The sequence below is a fragment of the Rhinoderma darwinii genome (genome assembly GCF_050947455.1).
Source record: "Rhinoderma darwinii isolate aRhiDar2 chromosome 5 unlocalized genomic scaffold, aRhiDar2.hap1 SUPER_5_unloc_19, whole genome shotgun sequence".
NCBI classification, from domain to species: domain Eukaryota; kingdom Metazoa; phylum Chordata; class Amphibia; order Anura; family Rhinodermatidae; genus Rhinoderma; species Rhinoderma darwinii.
The window spans coordinates 19,820-38,704 of NW_027461775.1; the positions used below are offsets into that span (position 1 = coordinate 19,820).

At 48.1% G+C, this 18,885-nt stretch overlaps 11 non-coding genes and 2 pseudogenes across 11 annotated transcripts; all 13 read left to right on the top strand.

Moving 5' to 3' along the window:
• The first annotated feature begins 1,314 nt into the window (after positions 1 to 1,314).
• LOC142686892 (U2 spliceosomal RNA) lies at positions 1,315 to 1,505 on the top strand. Its single transcript, XR_012856189.1, has one exon. It is a non-coding gene; the product is annotated as a U2 spliceosomal RNA (small nuclear RNA).
• A 1,296-nt stretch (positions 1,506 to 2,801) lies between these two features.
• Positions 2,802 to 2,992, top strand: LOC142687120 (U2 spliceosomal RNA). The gene has a single exon (XR_012856396.1). It is a non-coding gene; the product is annotated as a U2 spliceosomal RNA (small nuclear RNA).
• Positions 2,993 to 4,284: 1,292 nt separating this feature from the next.
• Positions 4,285 to 4,475, top strand: LOC142686904 (U2 spliceosomal RNA). Its single transcript, XR_012856200.1, has one exon. It is a non-coding gene; the product is annotated as a U2 spliceosomal RNA (small nuclear RNA).
• Positions 4,476 to 5,755: 1,280 nt separating this feature from the next.
• On the top strand, positions 5,756 to 5,946 carry LOC142687108 (U2 spliceosomal RNA). Its single transcript, XR_012856385.1, has one exon. It is a non-coding gene; the product is annotated as a U2 spliceosomal RNA (small nuclear RNA).
• A 1,304-nt stretch (positions 5,947 to 7,250) lies between these two features.
• LOC142686916 (U2 spliceosomal RNA) lies at positions 7,251 to 7,441 on the top strand. Its single transcript, XR_012856211.1, has one exon. It is a non-coding gene; the product is annotated as a U2 spliceosomal RNA (small nuclear RNA).
• Positions 7,442 to 8,717: 1,276 nt separating this feature from the next.
• On the top strand, positions 8,718 to 8,787 carry LOC142687159 (U2 spliceosomal RNA; annotated as a pseudogene).
• A 789-nt stretch (positions 8,788 to 9,576) lies between these two features.
• Positions 9,577 to 9,752, top strand: LOC142687155 (U2 spliceosomal RNA; annotated as a pseudogene).
• A 1,280-nt stretch (positions 9,753 to 11,032) lies between these two features.
• On the top strand, positions 11,033 to 11,223 carry LOC142686928 (U2 spliceosomal RNA). The gene has a single exon (XR_012856222.1). It is a non-coding gene; the product is annotated as a U2 spliceosomal RNA (small nuclear RNA).
• A 1,280-nt stretch (positions 11,224 to 12,503) lies between these two features.
• Positions 12,504 to 12,694, top strand: LOC142686940 (U2 spliceosomal RNA). The gene has a single exon (XR_012856233.1). It is a non-coding gene; the product is annotated as a U2 spliceosomal RNA (small nuclear RNA).
• Positions 12,695 to 13,982: 1,288 nt separating this feature from the next.
• Positions 13,983 to 14,173, top strand: LOC142686953 (U2 spliceosomal RNA). The gene has a single exon (XR_012856244.1). It is a non-coding gene; the product is annotated as a U2 spliceosomal RNA (small nuclear RNA).
• A 1,272-nt stretch (positions 14,174 to 15,445) lies between these two features.
• On the top strand, positions 15,446 to 15,636 carry LOC142686965 (U2 spliceosomal RNA). Its single transcript, XR_012856255.1, has one exon. It is a non-coding gene; the product is annotated as a U2 spliceosomal RNA (small nuclear RNA).
• Positions 15,637 to 16,928: 1,292 nt separating this feature from the next.
• On the top strand, positions 16,929 to 17,119 carry LOC142686977 (U2 spliceosomal RNA). The gene has a single exon (XR_012856266.1). It is a non-coding gene; the product is annotated as a U2 spliceosomal RNA (small nuclear RNA).
• A 1,289-nt stretch (positions 17,120 to 18,408) lies between these two features.
• LOC142686990 (U2 spliceosomal RNA) lies at positions 18,409 to 18,599 on the top strand. The gene has a single exon (XR_012856278.1). It is a non-coding gene; the product is annotated as a U2 spliceosomal RNA (small nuclear RNA).
• The last annotated feature ends 286 nt before the right edge of the window (positions 18,600 to 18,885 follow it).

Here is an 18,885-nt window from a genome sequence, read left to right on the forward strand (position 1 = left end):
CAAAGATAGAGCATGTCCTATTTTTTGACGGCCGGATTTTCCGGCCGTCAAAAAATCGGTCGTGTGAATAGCCCCATTAGGGGTCTATCATTCCTAATGCAGCCGGGTGCCGGCCGATTTATGAACGGCCGGCACCCGGACGGGAAACCCTGCCGTGTGAATGAGGCCTAAATGCAATTAATGAATAGATTGCCACCTCTTGTTGTGTGTCGTCTGTGTTTCTGTGTTTCCGGCATTTCACATTGGAACACCTCATTCACCTTCCTTGTCTTCTCTCCGCCCTCCCTTTTAGGTAAGTTAAAGAGCTGCACCTGAGCCAGCCACTGATTGATTGATTGATTGATTGATTGATTGATTGATTGATTGATTGATTGATGCAGCACAACAGTCAAATAGTGGAGTGGAGTAGGGGAACAGCAAACAGCCAATAAAGCAGCCCGCCCGCTCGCCTGCCCGCCACAATGGACCTACCTGTGTACACTAGATGGATGTGATGGAATGTACTGTCGTCCCTACATTTCAAGAAGAAGTAAGAATTGCAGTTGCAACAAAGCCTTGCTTGCCTACAAAGAGAGCAGCAATTTGGATTTGTTACTATGTTACCTAGAAGAATAACAAACTGTGCAAGGATGGAGGTTGTAGGAGCAAGGAGAAGTTGTCTGTAAAGTTGGTGGATGCCTATTTTCCATTTTGCAGTCCCTTGTCTCCCTCTTGTGGCCTCCTGGAGGCAACTAGCTGTGCAAAAAAAAGACAGCCTGGCGGCCGGCTGTTGCAGTGTTGCCCTCTCAGGCAACACTGAGTGACTGACTGAGCCTCACCGTCTTATATAAAGTTCAGACGGAACTTTGCACGTGTCATAGTGGAGCCCTCAGGATTCCAGAGCCAGCTTTCTGACATCATAATGGGGCCTCAGAGATAAAAGCCTGGGCCCAGGCAGTGTTGGTCAGTGCTGCTCAGCAGGCAGCACTGGACTGGACTGGATTACAGCTGATACAAGGTGTGAAGGAACAAGGGGTGGCTGTGGGCATGCACTTGCTGCCGCTGCCAGTGTTTATCTGCATGGCAGCAGGGCATTTGGGCGTTGCCAGGAAGGCGTTTTTATGTAGATTCCTCCTCTTTCAGCACTGCATTGTGGTGCAAGCAAAAGAAGCAAATCCTGTCTGGCTTCCTCTCCGGCCTTTATTCACCTCCCGTGTAGCTGTGAGTGTGTGAGCCTGCAGGGCCCCATGGAATTGCCTAGAAGTAGGCTGAATCGCTGCAAGGGCTGAACAGCAGTATCGGGCAGGCTCGGGCAACGCGCGGCCCGTTCGGGTTATCGCTTCTCGGCCTTTTGGCTAAGATCAAGTGTAGTATCTGTTCTTATCAGTTTAATATCTGATACGTCCCCTATCTGGGGACCATATATTAAATGGATTTTTAGAACAGGGAGATGGAAATAGAGCTTGCTCTGTCCACTCCACGCATTGACCTGGTATTGCAGTATTTCCAGGACCGGTGCACCCTTTCCTTATGTGTTGACTAAAAGCAGATTCCAAAAGTGTTTTTTGTCTTTGCTATTGTTTCTGTCTTTCTGAAGGGATCTCCCCTTTTAATCCCATTATTTCAACACCTGTTGGACAATGCATGAGTGATAATGAGCTCATTGATTAAATGCAATTAATGAATAGATTGCCACCTCTTGTTGTGTGTCGTCTGTGTTTCTGTGTTTCCGGCATTTCACATTGGAACACCTCATTCACCTTCCTTGTCTTCTCTCCGCCCTCCCTTTTAGGTAAGTTAAAGAGCTGCACCTGAGCCAGCCACTGATTGATTGATTGATTGATTGATTGATTGATTGATTGATTGATTGATTGATTGATTGATGCAGCACAACAGTCAAATAGTGGAGTGGAGTAGGGGAACAGCAAACAGCCAATAAAGCAGCCCGCCCGCTCGCCTGCCCGCCACAATGGACCTACCTGTGTACACTAGATGGATGTGATGGAATGTACTGTCGTCCCTACATTTCAAGAAGAAGTAAGAATTGCAGTTGCAACAAAGCCTTGCTTGCCTACAAAGAGAGCAGCAATTTGGATTTGTTACTATGTTACCTAGAAGAATAACAAACTGTGCAAGGATGGAGGTTGTAGGAGCAAGGAGAAGTTGTCTGTAAAGTTGGTGGATGCCTATTTTCCATTTTGCAGTCCCTTGTCTCCCTCTTGTGGCCTCCTGGAGGCAACTAGCTGTGCAAAAAAAAGACAGCCTGGCGGCCGGCTGTTGCAGTGTTGCCCTCTCAGGCAACACTGAGTGACTGACTGAGCCTCACCGTCTTATATAAAGTTCAGACGGAACTTTGCACGTGTCATAGTGGAGCCCTCAGGATTCCAGAGCCAGCTTTCTGACATCATAATGGGGCCTCAGAGATAAAAGCCTGGGCCCAGGCAGTGTTGGTCAGTGCTGCTCAGCAGGCAGCACTGGACTGGACTGGATTACAGCTGATACAAGGTGTGAAGGAACAAGGGGTGGCTGTGGGCATGCACTTGCTGCCGCTGCCAGTGTTTATCTGCATGGCAGCAGGGCATTTGGGCGTTGCCAGGAAGGCGTTTTTATGTAGATTCCTCCTCTTTCAGCACTGCATTGTGGTGCAAGCAAAAGAAGCAAATCCTGTCTGGCTTCCTCTCCGGCCTTTATTCACCTCCCGTGTAGCTGTGAGTGTGTGAGCCTGCAGGGCCCCATGGAATTGCCTAGAAGTAGGCTGAATCGCTGCAAGGGCTGAACAGCAGTATCGGGCAGCCTCGGGCAACGCGCGGCCCGTTCGGGTTATCGCTTCTCGGCCTTTTGGCTAAGATCAAGTGTAGTATCTGTTCTTATCAGTTTAATATCTGATACGTCCCCTATCTGGGGACCATATATTAAATGGATTTTTAGAACAGGGAGATGGAAATAGAGCTTGCTCTGTCCACTCCACGCATTGACCTGGTATTGCAGTATTTCCAGGACCGGTGCACCATTTCCTTATGTGTTGACTAAAAGCAGATTCCAAAAGTGTTTTTTGTCTTTGCTATTGTTTCTGTCTTTCTGAAGGGATCTCCCCTTTTAATCCCATTATTTCAACACCTGTTGGACAATGCATGAGTGATAATGAGCTCATTGATTAAATGCAATTAATGAATAGATTGCCACCTCTTGTTGTGTGTCGTCTGTGTTTCTGTGTTTCCGGCATTTCACATTGGAACACCTCATTCACCTTCCTTGTCTTCTCTCCGCCCTCCCTTTTAGGTAAGTTAAAGAGCTGCACCTGAGCCAGCCACTGATTGATTGATTGATTGATTGATTGATTGATTGATTGATTGATTGATTGATTGATGCAGCACAACAGTCAAATAGTGGAGTGGAGTAGGGGAACAGCAAACAGCCAATAAAGCAGCCCGCCCGCTCGCCTGCCCGCCACAATGGACCTACCTGTGTACACTAGATGGATGTGATGGAATGTACTGTCGTCCCTACATTTCAAGAAGAAGTAAGAATTGCAGTTGCAACAAAGCCTTGCTTGCCTACAAAGAGAGCAGCAATTTGGATTTGTTACTATGTTACCTAGAAGAATAACAAACTGTGCAAGGATGGAGGTTGTAGGAGCAAGGAGAAGTTGTCTGTAAAGTTGGTGGATGCCTATTTTCCATTTTGCAGTCCCTTGTCTCCCTCTTGTGGCCTCCTGGAGGCAACTAGCTGTGCAAAAAAAAGACAGCCTGGCGGCCGGCTGTTGCAGTGTTGCCCTCTCAGGCAACACTGAGTGACTGACTGAGCCTCACCGTCTTATATAAAGTTCAGACGGAACTTTGCACGTGTCATAGTGGAGCCCTCAGGATTCCAGAGCCAGCTTTCTGACATCATAATGGGGCCTCAGAGATAAAAGCCTGGGCCCAGGCAGTGTTGGTCAGTGCTGCTCAGCAGGCAGCACTGGACTGGACTGGATTACAGCTGATACAAGGTGTGAAGGAACAAGGGGTGGCTGTGGGCATGCACTTGCTGCCGCTGCCAGTGTTTATCTGCATGGCAGCAGGGCATTTGGGCGTTGCCAGGAAGGCGTTTTTATGTAGATTCCTCCTCTTTCAGCACTGCATTGTGGTGCAAGCAAAAGAAGCAAATCCTGTCTGGCTTCCTCTCCGGCCTTTATTCACCTCCCGTGTAGCTGTGAGTGTGTGAGCCTGCAGGGCCCCATGGAATTGCCTAGAAGTAGGCTGAATCGCTGCAAGGGCTGAACAGCAGTATCGGGCAGGCTCGGGCAACGCGCGGCCCGTTCGGGTTATCGCTTCTCGGCCTTTTGGCTAAGATCAAGTGTAGTATCTGTTCTTATCAGTTTAATATCTGATACGTCCCCTATCTGGGGACCATATATTAAATGGATTTTTAGAACAGGGAGATGGAAATAGAGCTTGCTCTGTCCACTCCACGCATTGACCTGGTATTGCAGTATTTCCAGGACCGGTGCACCCTTTCCTTATGTGTTGACTAAAAGCAGATTCCAAAAGTGTTTTTTGTCTTTGCTATTGTTTCTGTCTTTCTGAAGGGATCTCCCCTTTTAATCCCATTATTTCAACACCTGTTGGACAATGCATGAGTGATAATGAGCTCATTGATTAAATGCAATTAATGAATAGATTGCCACCTCTTGTTGTGTGTCGTCTGTGTTTCTGTGTTTCCGGCATTTCACATTGGAACACCTCATTCACCTTCCTTGTCTTCTCTCCGCCCTCCCTTTTAGGTAAGTTAAAGAGCTGCACCTGAGCCAGCCACTGATTGATTGATTGATTGATTGATTGATTGATTGATTGATTGATGCAGCACAACAGTCAAATAGTGGAGTGGAGTAGGGGAACAGCAAACAGCCAATAAAGCAGCCCGCCCGCTCGCCTGCCCGCCACAATGGACCTACCTGTGTACACTAGATGGATGTGATGGAATGTACTGTCGTCCCTACATTTCAAGAAGAAGTAAGAATTGCAGTTGCAACAAAGCCTTGCTTGCCTACAAAGAGAGCAGCAATTTGGATTTGTTACTATGTTACCTAGAAGAATAACAAACTGTGCAAGGATGGAGGTTGTAGGAGCAAGGAGAAGTTGTCTGTAAAGTTGGTGGATGCCTATTTTCCATTTTGCAGTCCCTTGTCTCCCTCTTGTGGCCTCCTGGAGGCAACTAGCTGTGCAAAAAAAAGACAGCCTGGCGGCCGGCTGTTGCAGTGTTGCCCTCTCAGGCAACACTGAGTGACTGACTGAGCCTCACCGTCTTATATAAAGTTCAGACGGAACTTTGCACGTGTCATAGTGGAGCCCTCAGGATTCCAGAGCCAGCTTTCTGACATCATAATGGGGCCTCAGAGATAAAAGCCTGGGCCCAGGCAGTGTTGGTCAGTGCTGCTCAGCAGGCAGCACTGGACTGGACTGGATTACAGCTGATACAAGGTGTGAAGGAACAAGGGGTGGCTGTGGGCATGCACTTGCTGCCGCTGCCAGTGTTTATCTGCATGGCAGCAGGGCATTTGGGCGTTGCCAGGAAGGCGTTTTTATGTAGATTCCTCCTCTTTCAGCACTGCATTGTGGTGCAAGCAAAAGAAGCAAATCCTGTCTGGCTTCCTCTCCGGCCTTTATTCACCTCCCGTGTAGCTGTGAGTGTGTGAGCCTGCAGGGCCCCATGGAATTGCCTAGAAGTAGGCTGAATCGCTGCAAGGGCTGAACAGCAGTATCGGGCAGGCTCGGGCAACGCGCGGCCCGTTCGGGTTATCGCTTCTCGGCCTTTTGGCTAAGATCAAGTGTAGTATCTGTTCTTATCAGTTTAATATCTGATACGTCCCCTATCTGGGGACCATATATTAAATGGATTTTTAGAACAGGGAGATGGAAATAGAGCTTGCTCTGTCCACTCCACGCATTGACCTGGTATTGCAGTATTTCCAGGACCGATGCACCCTTTCCTTATGTGTTGACTAAAAGCAGATTCCAAAAGTGTTTTTTGTCTTTGCTATTGTTTCTGTCTTTCTGAAGGGATCTCCCCTTTTAATCCCATTATTTCAACACCTGTTGGACAATGCATGAGTGATAATGAGCTCATTGATTAAATGCAATTAATGAATAGATTGCCACCTCTTGTTGTGTGTCGTCTGTGTTTCTGTGTTTCCGGCATTTCACATTGGAACACCTCATTCACCTTCCTTGTCTTCTCTCCGCCCTCCCTTTTAGGTAAGTTAAAGAGCTGCACCTGAGCCAGCCACTGATTGATTGATTGATTGATTGATTGATTGATTGATTGATTGATTGATTGATTGATTGATTGATTGATGCAGCACAACAGTCAAATAGTGGAGTGGAGTAGGGGAACAGCAAACAGCCAATAAAGCAGCCCGCCCGCTCGCCTGCCCGCCACAATGGACCTACCTGTGTACACTAGATGGATGTGATGGAATGTACTGTCGTCCCTACATTTCAAGAAGAAGTAAGAATTGCAGTTGCAACAAAGCCTTGCTTGCCTACAAAGAGAGCAGCAATTTGGATTTGTTACTATGTTACCTAGAAGAATAACAAACTGTGCAAGGATGGAGGTTGTAGGAGCAAGGAGAAGTTGTCTGTAAAGTTGGTGGATGCCTATTTTCCATTTTGCAGTCCCTTGTCTCCCTCTTGTGGCCTCCTGGAGGCAACTAGCTGTGCAAAAAAAAGACAGCCTGGCGGCCGGCTGTTGCAGTGTTGCCCTCTCAGGCAACACTGAGTGACTGACTGAGCCTCACCGTCTTATATAAAGTTCAGACGGAACTTTGCACGTGTCATAGTGGAGCCCTCAGGATTCCAGAGCCAGCTTTCTGACATCATAATGGGGCCTCAGAGATAAAAGCCTGGGCCCAGGCAGTGTTGGTCAGTGCTGCTCAGCAGGCAGCACTGGACTGGACTGGATTACAGCTGATACAAGGTGTGAAGGAACAAGGGGTGGCTGTGGGCATGCACTTGCTGCCGCTGCCAGTGTTTATCTGCATGGCAGCAGGGCATTTGGGCGTTGCCAGGAAGGCGTTTTTATGTAGATTCCTCCTCTTTCAGCACTGCATTGTGGTGCAAGCAAAAGAAGCAAATCCTGTCTGGCTTCCTCTCCGGCCTTTATTCACCTCCCGTGTAGCTGTGAGTGTGTGAGCCTGCAGGGCCCCATGGAATTGCCTAGAAGTAGGCTGAATCGCTGCAAGGGCTGAACAGCAGTATCGGGCAGGCTCGGGCAACGCGCGGCCCGTTCGGGTTATCGCTTCTCGGCCTTTTGGCTAAGATCAAGTGTAGTATCTGTTCTTATCAGTTTAATATCTGATACGTCCCCTATCTGGGGACCATATATTAAATGGATTTTTAGAACAGGGAGATGGAAATAGAGCTTGCTCTGTCCACTCCACGCATTGACCTGGTATTGCAGTATTTCCAGGACCGGTGCACCCTTTCCTTATGTGTTGACTAAAAGCAGATTCCAAAAGTGTTTTTTGTCTTTGCTATTGTTTCTGTCTTTCTGAAGGGATCTCCCCTTTTAATCCCATTATTTCAACACCTGTTGGACAATGCATGAGTGATAATGAGCTCATTGATTAAATGCAATTAATGAATAGATTGCCACCTCTTGTTGTGTGTCGTCTGTGTTTCTGTGTTTCCGGCATTTCACATTGGAACACCTCATTCACCTTCCTTGTCTTCTCTCCGCCCTCCCTTTTAGGTAAGTTAAAGAGCTGCACCTGAGCCAGCCACTGATTGATTGATTGATTGATTGATTGATTGATTGATTGATTGATTGATTGCAGCACAACAGTCAAATAGTGGAGTGGAGTAGGGGAACAGCAAACAGCCAATAAAGCAGCCCGCCCGCTCGCCTGCCCGCCACAATGGACCTACCTGTGTACACTAGATGGATGTGATGGAATGTACTGTCGTCCCTACATTTCAAGAAGAAGTAAGAATTGCAAAGCCTTGCTTGCCTACAAAGAGAGCAGCAATTTGGATTTGTTACTATGTTACCTAGAAGAATAACAAACTGTGCAAGGATGGAGGTTGTAGGAGCAAGGAGAAGTTGTCTGTAAAGTTGGTGGATGCCTATTTTCCATTTTGCAGTCCCTTGTCTCCCTCTTGTGGCCTCCTGGAGGCAACTAGCTGTGCAAAAAAAAGACAGCCTGGCGGCCGGCTGTTGCAGTGTTGCCCTCTCAGGCAACACTGAGTGACTGACTGAGCCTCACCGTCTTATATAAAGTTCAGACGGAACTTTGCACGTGTCATAGTGGAGCCCTCAGGATTCCAGAGCCAGCTTTCTGACATCATAATGGGGCCTCAGAGATAAAAGCCTGGGCCCAGGCAGTGTTGGTCAGTGCTGCTCAGCAGGCAGCACTGGACTGGACTGGATTACAGCTGATACAAGGTGTGAAGGAACAAGGGGTGGCTGTGGGCATGCACTTGCTGCCGCTGCCAGTGTTTATCTGCATGGCAGCAGGGCATTTGGGCGTTGCCAGGAAGGCGTTTTTATGTAGATTCCTCCTCTTTCAGCACTGCATTGTGGTGCAAGCAAAAGAAGCAAATCCTGTCTGGCTTCCTCTCCGGCCTTTATTCACCTCCCGTGTAGCTGTGAGTGTGTGAGCCTGCAGGGCCCCATGGAATTGCCTAGAAGTAGGCTGAATCGCTGCAAGGGCTGAACAGCAGTATCGGGCAGGCTCGGGCAACGCGCGGCCCGTTCGGGTTATCGCTTCTCGGCCTTTTGGCTAAGATCAAGTGTAGTACCTGCTCAAGCTGAGGTTAGTAATCATCCCTGCCGGTGGTTCATGGGCCATCGTAGGGGGATGACAGAACGCCGAGGTGAGGGCAGGGAACCACAACGGTCATCGTTCTGGTGTACGCATTTGGTTTAAAGGTACCATTTGTAGGTGACCAGGCGACCGCCGGATCGAGGTCATTAGGTCGGGTAGTTTGGAAGCCCGAGTTGCTATGTGCCCCAGGGCTGGTGACCCTGGGGTGCCCTAACTCACTGGGGGTGGGATCCCACTGAGTGAAGGCACACTTGCACGCACTCTCTTTCACGCTATATGAGCACACACCTTTATTCTCCCGGCCTTCTGGCTGGGAGATGAGGAATTTTTTATACCTGGCGGATGTCCAGGCTGTATCACAGCGCACATCCACTTATTTAATTTTGTTTTTCACTGTGTGTTTGTCACGTTTGTCACAAGGATTTTGGGATGCGGTGCCCTTTTGGGACCCTCCTGAGGTCTAGGGGGAAAATGTGTGGCCTTCTGGTTCCTTTTTCCCCTGCAACCCGGCCTCCCTTCTTCTGAGGGGAGGTGCAACTAGGATGCAGGCTCCTAGGTGGACACTGGGGTGGCAGCCCAGGTAGAAGCCTAGGAGTGTGTTTGGGTCTCCCCAAGCTTCGGCGAGGGGGGACCATCGATCCTTGATCCTCTAGGCCTAAGGTTTGGAGGGTCAGGGAATGGTTATGCGGGGCCTCTCTCTTTTAAGAGAAGGGCTGCGATAGACCGCATCCTTGTGCACTTTTTGTGTGGCACCTCTGCACTTTTTATGCACTTGGGTGATAGAAAGCACGACTCGGGCTTTCAATAAAATAAAAAATCTGTTCTTATCAGTTTAATATCTGATACGTCCCCTATCTGGGGACCATATATTAAATGGATTTTTAGAACAGGGAGATGGAAATAGAGCTTGCTCTGTCCACTCCACGCATTGACCTGGTATTGCAGTATTTCCAGGACCGGTGCACCCTTTCCTTATGTGTTGACTAAAAGCAGATTCCAAAAGTGTTTTTTGTCTTTGCTATTGTTTCTGTCTTTCTGAAGGGATCTCCCCTTTTAATCCCATTATTTCAACACCTGTTGGACAATGCATGAGTGATAATGAGCTCATTGATTAAATGCAATTAATGAATAGATTGCCACCTCTTGTTGTGTGTCGTCTGTGTTTCTGTGTTTCCGGCATTTCACATTGGAACACCTCATTCACCTTCCTTGTCTTCTCTCCGCCCTCCCTTTTAGGTAAGTTAAAGAGCTGCACCTGAGCCAGCCACTGATTGATTGATTGATTGATTGATTGATTGATTGATTGATTGATGCAGCACAACAGTCAAATAGTGGAGTGGAGTAGGGGAACAGCAAACAGCCAATAAAGCAGCCCGCCCGCTCGCCTGCCCGCCACAATGGACCTACCTGTGTACACTAGATGGATGTGATGGAATGTACTGTCGTCCCTACATTTCAAGAAGAAGTAAGAATTGCAGTTGCAACAAAGCCTTGCTTGCCTACAAAGAGAGCAGCAATTTGGATTTGTTACTATGTTACCTAGAAGAATAACAAACTGTGCAAGGATGGATGTTGTAGGAGCAAGGAGAAGTTGTCTGTAAAGTTGGTGGATGCCTATTTTCCATTTTGCAGTCCCTTGTCTCCCTCTTGTGGCCTCCTGGAGGCAACTAGCTGTGCAAAAAAAAGACAGCCTGGCGGCCGGCTGTTGCAGTGTTGCCCTCTCAGGCAACACTGAGTGACTGACTGAGCCTCACCGTCTTATATAAAGTTCAGACGGAACTTTGCACGTGTCATAGTGGAGCCCTCAGGATTCCAGAGCCAGCTTTCTGACATCATAATGGGGCCTCAGAGATAAAAGCCTGGGCCCAGGCAGTGTTGGTCAGTGCTGCTCAGCAGGCAGCACTGGACTGGACTGGATTACAGCTGATACAAGGTGTGAAGGAACAAGGGGTGGCTGTGGGCATGCACTTGCTGCCGCTGCCAGTGTTTATCTGCATGGCAGCAGGGCATTTGGGCGTTGCCAGGAAGGCGTTTTTATGTAGATTCCTCCTCTTTCAGCACTGCATTGTGGTGCAAGCAAAAGAAGCAAATCCTGTCTGGCTTCCTCTCCGGCCTTTATTCACCTCCCGTGTAGCTGTGAGTGTGTGAGCCTGCAGGGCCCCATGGAATTGCCTAGAAGTAGGCTGAATCGCTGCAAGGGCTGAACAGCAGTATCGGGCAGGCTCGGGCAACGCGCGGCCCGTTCGGGTTATCGCTTCTCGGCCTTTTGGCTAAGATCAAGTGTAGTATCTGTTCTTATCAGTTTAATATCTGATACGTCCCCTATCTGGGGACCATATATTAAATGGATTTTTAGAACAGGGAGATGGAAATAGAGCTTGCTCTGTCCACTCCACGCATTGACCTGGTATTGCAGTATTTCCAGGACCGGTGCACCCTTTCCTTATGTGTTGACTAAAAGCAGATTCCAAAAGTGTTTTTTGTCTTTGCTATTGTTTCTGTCTTTCTGAAGGGATCTCCCCTTTTAATCCCATTATTTCAACACCTGTTGGACAATGCATGAGTGATAATGAGCTCATTGATTAAATGCAATTAATGAATAGATTGCCACCTCTTGTTGTGTGTCGTCTGTGTTTCTGTGTTTCCGGCATTTCACATTGGAACACCTCATTCACCTTCCTTGTCTTCTCTCCGCCCTCCCTTTTAGGTAAGTTAAAGAGCTGCACCTGAGCCAGCCACTGATTGATTGATTGATTGATTGATTGATTGATTGATTGATTGATGCAGCACAACAGTCAAATAGTGGAGTGGAGTAGGGGAACAGCAAACAGCCAATAAAGCAGCCCGCCCGCTCGCCTGCCCGCCACAATGGACCTACCTGTGTACACTAGATGGATGTGATGGAATGTACTGTCGTCCCTACATTTCAAGAAGAAGTAAGAATTGCAGTTGCAACAAAGCCTTGCTTGCCTACAAAGAGAGCAGCAATTTGGATTTGTTACTATGTTACCTAGAAGAATAACAAACTGTGCAAGGATGGAGGTTGTAGGAGCAAGGAGAAGTTGTCTGTAAAGTTGGTGGATGCCTATTTTCCATTTTGCAGTCCCTTGTCTCCCTCTTGTGGCCTCCTGGAGGCAACTAGCTGTGCAAAAAAAAGACAGCCTGGCGGCCGGCTGTTGCAGTGTTGCCCTCTCAGGCAACACTGAGTGACTGACTGAGCCTCACCGTCTTATATAAAGTTCAGACGGAACTTTGCACGTGTCATAGTGGAGCCCTCAGGATTCCAGAGCCAGCTTTCTGACATCATAATGGGGCCTCAGAGATAAAAGCCTGGGCCCAGGCAGTGTTGGTCAGTGCTGCTCAGCAGGCAGCACTGGACTGGACTGGATTACAGCTGATACAAGGTGTGAAGGAACAAGGGGTGGCTGTGGGCATGCACTTGCTGCCGCTGCCAGTGTTTATCTGCATGGCAGCAGGGCATTTGGGCGTTGCCAGGAAGGCGTTTTTATGTAGATTCCTCCTCTTTCAGCACTGCATTGTGGTGCAAGCAAAAGAAGCAAATCCTGTCTGGCTTCCTCTCCGGCCTTTATTCACCTCCCGTGTAGCTGTGAGTGTGTGAGCCTGCAGGGCCCCATGGAATTGCCTAGAAGTAGGCTGAATCGCTGCAAGGGCTGAACAGCAGTATCGGGCAGGCTCGGGCAACGCGCGGCCCGTTCGGGTTATCGCTTCTCGGCCTTTTGGCTAAGATCAAGTGTAGTATCTGTTCTTATCAGTTTAATATCTGATACGTCCCCTATCTGGGGACCATATATTAAATGGATTTTTAGAACAGGGAGATGGAAATAGAGCTTGCTCTGTCCACTCCACGCATTGACCTGGTATTGCAGTATTTCCAGGACCGGTGCACCCTTTCCTTATGTGTTGACTAAAAGCAGATTCCAAAAGTGTTTTTTGTCTTTGCTATTGTTTCTGTCTTTCTGAAGGGATCTCCCCTTTTAATCCCATTATTTCAACACCTGTTGGACAATGCATGAGTGATAATGAGCTCATTGATTAAATGCAATTAATGAATAGATTGCCACCTCTTGTTGTGTGTCGTCTGTGTTTCTGTGTTTCCGGCATTTCACATTGGAACACCTCATTCACCTTCCTTGTCTTCTCTCCGCCCTCCCTTTTTAAAGAGCTGCACCTGAGCCAGCCACTGATTGATTGATTGATTGATTGATTGATTGATTGATTGATTGATTGATTGATTGATTGATGCAGCACAACAGTCAAATAGTGGAGTGGAGTAGGGGAACAGCAAACAGCCAATAAAGCAGCCCGCCCGCTCGCCTGCCCGCCACAATGGACCTACCTGTGTACACTAGATGGATGTGATGGAATGTACTGTCGTCCCTACATTTCAAGAAGAAGTAAGAATTGCAGTTGCAACAAAGCCTTGCTTGCCTACAAAGAGAGCAGCAATTTGGATTTGTTACTATGTTACCTAGAAGAATAACAAACTGTGCAAGGATGGATGTTGTAGGAGCAAGGAGAAGTTGTCTGTAAAGTTGGTGGATGCCTATTTTCCATTTTGCAGTCCCTTGTCTCCCTCTTGTGGCCTCCTGGAGGCAACTAGCTGTGCAAAAAAAAGACAGCCTGGCGGCCGGCTGTTGCAGTGTTGCCCTCTCAGGCAACACTGAGTGACTGACTGAGCCTCACCGTCTTATATAAAGTTCAGACGGAACTTTGCACGTGTCATAGTGGAGCCCTCAGGATTCCAGAGCCAGCTTTCTGACATCATAATGGGGCCTCAGAGATAAAAGCCTGGGCCCAGGCAGTGTTGGTCAGTGCTGCTCAGCAGGCAGCACTGGACTGGACTGGATTACAGCTGATACAAGGTGTGAAGGAACAAGGGGTGGCTGTGGGCATGCACTTGCTGCCGCTGCCAGTGTTTATCTGCATGGCAGCAGGGCATTTGGGCGTTGCCAGGAAGGCGTTTTTATGTAGATTCCTCCTCTTTCAGCACTGCATTGTGGTGCAAGCAAAAGAAGCAAATCCTGTCTGGCTTCCTCTCCGGCCTTTATTCACCTCCCGTGTAGCTGTGAGTGTGTGAGCCTGCAGGGCCCCATGGAATTGCCTAGAAGTAGGCTGAATCGCTGCAAGGGCTGAACAGCAGTATCGGGCAGGCTCGGGCAACGCGCGGCCCGTTCGGGTTATCGCTTCTCGGCCTTTTGGCTAAGATCAAGTGTAGTATCTGTTCTTATCAGTTTAATATCTGATACGTCCCCTATCTGGGGACCATATATTAAATGGATTTTTAGAACAGGGAGATGGAAATAGAGCTTGCTCTGTCCACTCCACGCATTGACCTGGTATTGCAGTATTTCCAGGACCGGTGCACCCTTTCCTTATGTGTTGACTAAAAGCAGATTCCAAAAGTGTTTTTTGTCTTTGCTATTGTTTCTGTCTTTCTGAAGGGATCTCCCCTTTTAATCCCATTATTTCAACACCTGTTGGACAATGCATGAGTGATAATGAGCTCATTGATTAAATGCAATTAATGAATAGATTGCCACCTCTTGTTGTGTGTCGTCTGTGTTTCTGTGTTTCCGGCATTTCACATTGGAGCACCTCATTCACCTTCCTTGTCTTCTCTCCGCCCTCCCTTTTAGGTAAGTTAAAGAGCTGCACCTGAGCCAGCCACTGATTGATTGATTGATTGATTGATTGATTGATTGATGCAGCACAACAGTCAAATAGTGGAGTGGAGTAGGGGAACAGCAAACAGCCAATAAAGCAGCCCGCCCGCTCGCCTGCCCGCCACAATGGACCTACCTGTGTACACTAGATGGATGTGATGGAATGTACTGTCGTCCCTACATTTCAAGAAGAAGTAAGAATTGCAGTTGCAACAAAGCCTTGCTTGCCTACAAAGAGAGCAGCAATTTGGATTTGTTACTATGTTACCTAGAAGAATAACAAACTGTGCAAGGATGGAGGTTGTAGGAGCAAGGAGAAGTTGTCTGTAAAGTTGGTGGATGCCTATTTTCCATTTTGCAGTCCCTTGTCTCCCTCTTGTGGCCTCCTGGAGGCAACTAGCTGTGCAAAAAAAAGACAGCCTGGCGGCCGGCTGTTGCAGTGTTGCCCTCTCAGGCAACACTGAGTGACTGACTGAGCCTCACCGTCTTATATAAAGTTCAGACGGAACTTTGCACGTGTCATAGTGGAGCCCTCAGGATTCCAGAGCCAGCTTTCTGACATCATAATGGGGCCTCAGAGATAAAAGCCTGGGCCCAGGCAGTGTTGGTCAGTGCTGCTCAGCAGGCAGCACTGGACTGGACTGGATTACAGCTGATACAAGGTGTGAAGGAACAAGGGGTGGCTGTGGGCATGCACTTGCTGCCGCTGCCAGTGTTTATCTGCATGGCAGCAGGGCATTTGGGCGTTGCCAGGAAGGCGTTTTTATGTAGATTCCTCCTCTTTCAGCACTGCATTGTGGTGCAAGCAAAAGAAGCAAATCCTGTCTGGCTTCCTCTCCGGCCTTTATTCACCTCCCGTGTAGCTGTGAGTGTGTGAGCCTGCAGGGCCCCATGGAATTGCCTAGAAGTAGGCTGAATCGCTGCAAGGGCTGAACAGCAGTATCGGGCAGGCTCGGGCAACGCGCGGCCCGTTCGGGTTATCGCTTCTCGGCCTTTTGGCTAAGATCAAGTGTAGTATCTGTTCTTATCAGTTTAATATCTGATACGTCCCCTATCTGGGGACCATATATTAAATGGATTTTTAGAACAGGGAGATGGAAATAGAGCTTGCTCTGTCCACTCCACGCATTGACCTGGTATTGCAGTATTTCCAGGACCGGTGCACCCTTTCCTTATGTGTTGACTAAAAGCAGATTCCAAAAGTGTTTTTTGTCTTTGCTATTGTTTCTGTCTTTCTGAAGGGATCTCCCCTTTTAATCCCATTATTTCAACACCTGTTGGACAATGCATGAGTGATAATGAGCTCATTGATTAAATGCAATTAATGAATAGATTGCCACCTCTTGTTGTGTGTCGTCTGTGTTTCTGTGTTTCCGGCATTTCACATTGGAACACCTCATTCACCTTCCTTGTCTTCTCTCCGCCCTCCCTTTTAGGTAAGTTAAAGAGCTGCACCTGAGCCAGCCACTGATTGATTGATTGATTGATTGATTGATTGATTGATTGATTGATTGATTGATTGATGCAGCACAACAGTCAAATAGTGGAGTGGAGTAGGGGAACAGCAAACAGCCAATAAAGCAGCCCGCCCGCTCGCCTGCCCGCCACAATGGACCTACCTGTGTACACTAGATGGATGTGATGGAATGTACTGTCGTCCCTACATTTCAAGAAGAAGTAAGAATTGCAGTTGCAACAAAGCCTTGCTTGCCTACAAAGAGAGCAGCAATTTGGATTTGTTACTATGTTACCTAGAAGAATAACAAACTGTGCAAGGATGGAGGTTGTAGGAGCAAGGAGAAGTTGTCTGTAAAGTTGGTGGATGCCTATTTTCCATTTTGCAGTCCCTTGTCTCCCTCTTGTGGCCTCCTGGAGGCAACTAGCTGTGCAAAAAAAAGACAGCCTGGCGGCCGGCTGTTGCAGTGTTGCCCTCTCAGGCAACACTGAGTGACTGACTGAGCCTCACCGTCTTATATAAAGTTCAGACGGAACTTTGCACGTGTCATAGTGGAGCCCTCAGGATTCCAGAGCCAGCTTTCTGACATCATAATGGGGCCTCAGAGATAAAAGCCTGGGCCCAGGCAGTGTTGGTCAGTGCTGCTCAGCAGGCAGCACTGGACTGGACTGGATTACAGCTGATACAAGGTGTGAAGGAACAAGGGGTGGCTGTGGGCATGCACTTGCTGCCGCTGCCAGTGTTTATCTGCATGGCAGCAGGGCATTTGGGCGTTGCCAGGAAGGCGTTTTTATGTAGATTCCTCCTCTTTCAGCACTGCATTGTGGTGCAAGCAAAAGAAGCAAATCCTGTCTGGCTTCCTCTCCGGCCTTTATTCACCTCCCGTGTAGCTGTGAGTGTGTGAGCCTGCAGGGCCCCATGGAATTGCCTAGAAGTAGGCTGAATCGCTGCAAGGGCTGAACAGCAGTATCGGGCAGGCTCGGGCAACGCGCGGCCCGTTCGGGTTATCGCTTCTCGGCCTTTTGGCTAAGATCAAGTGTAGTATCTGTTCTTATCAGTTTAATATCTGATACGTCCCCTATCTGGGGACCATATATTAAATGGATTTTTAGAACAGGGAGATGGAAATAGAGCTTGCTCTGTCCACTCCACGCATTGACCTGGTATTGCAGTATTTCCAGGACCGGTGCACCCTTTCCTTATGTGTTGACTAAAAGCAGATTCCAAAAGTGTTTTTTGTCTTTGCTATTGTTTCTGTCTTTCTGAAGGGATCTCTTCTTTTAATCCCATTATTTCAACACCTGTTGGACAATGCATGAGTGATAATGAGCTCATTGATTAAATGCAATTAATGAATAGATTGCCACCTCTTGTTGTGTGTCGTCTGTGTTTCTGTGTTTCCGGCATTTCACATTGGAACACCTCATTCACCTTCCTTGTCTTCTCTCCGCCCTCCCTTTTAGGTAAGTTAAAGAGCTGCACCTGAGCCAGCCACTGATTGATTGATTGATTGATTGATTGATTGATTGATTGATTGATTGATTGATTGCAGCACAACAGTCAAATAGTGGAGTGGAGTAGGGGAACAGCAAACAGCCAATAAAGCAGCCCGCCCGCTCGCCTGCCCGCCACAATGGACCTACCTGTGTACACTAGATGGATGTGATGGAATGTACTGTCGTCCCTACATTTCAAGAAGAAGTAAGAATTGCAGTTGCAACAAAGCCTTGCTTGCCTACAAAGAGAGCAGCAATTTGGATTTGTTACTATGTTACCTAGAAGAATAACAAACTGTGCAAGGATGGAGGTTGTAGGAGCAAGGAGAAGTTGTCTGTAAAGTTGGTGGATGCCTATTTTCCATTTTGCAGTCCCTTGTCTCCCTCTTGTGGCCTCCTGGAGGCAACTAGCTGTGCAAAAAAAAGACAGCCTGGCGGCCGGCTGTTGCAGTGTTGCCCTCTCAGGCAACACTGAGTGACTGACTGAGCCTCACCGTCTTATATAAAGTTCAGACGGAACTTTGCACGTGTCATAGTGGAGCCCTCAGGATTCCAGAGCCAGCTTTCTGACATCATAATGGGGCCTCAGAGATAAAAGCCTGGGCCCAGGCAGTGTTGGTCAGTGCTGCTCAGCAGGCAGCACTGGACTGGACTGGATTACAGCTGATACAAGGTGTGAAGGAACAAGGGGTGGCTGTGGGCATGCACTTGCTGCCGCTGCCAGTGTTTATCTGCATGGCAGCAGGGCATTTGGGCGTTGCCAGGAAGGCGTTTTTATGTAGATTCCTCCTCTTTCAGCACTGCATTGTGGTGCAAGCAAAAGAAGCAAATCCTGTCTGGCTTCCTCTCCGGCCTTTATTCACCTCCCGTGTAGCTGTGAGTGTGTGAGCCTGCAGGGCCCCATGGAATTGCCTAGAAGTAGGCTGAATCGCTGCAAGGGCTGAACAGCAGTATCGGGCAGGCTCGGGCAACGCGCGGCCCGTTCGGGTTATCGCTTCTCGGCCTTTTGGCTAAGATCAAGTGTAGTATCTGTTCTTATCAGTTTAATATCTGATACGTCCCCTATCTGGGGACCATATATTAAATGGATTTTTAGAACAGGGAGATGGAAATAGAGCTTGCTCTGTCCACTCCACGCATTGACCTGGTATTGCAGTATTTCCAGGACCGGTGCACCCTTTCCTTATGTGTTGACTAAAAGCAGATTCCAAAAGTGTTTTTTGTCTTTGCTATTGTTTCTGTCTTTCTGAAGGGATCTCTCCCATTATTTCAACACCTGTTGGACAATGCATGAGTGATAATGAGCTCATTGATTAAATGCAATTAATGAATAGATTGCCACCTCTTGTTGTGTGTCGTCTGTGTTTCTGTGTTTCCGGCATTTCACATTGGAACACCTCATTCACCTTCCTTGTCTTCTCTCCGCCCTCCCTTTTAGGTAAGTTAAAGAGCTGCACCTGAGCCAGC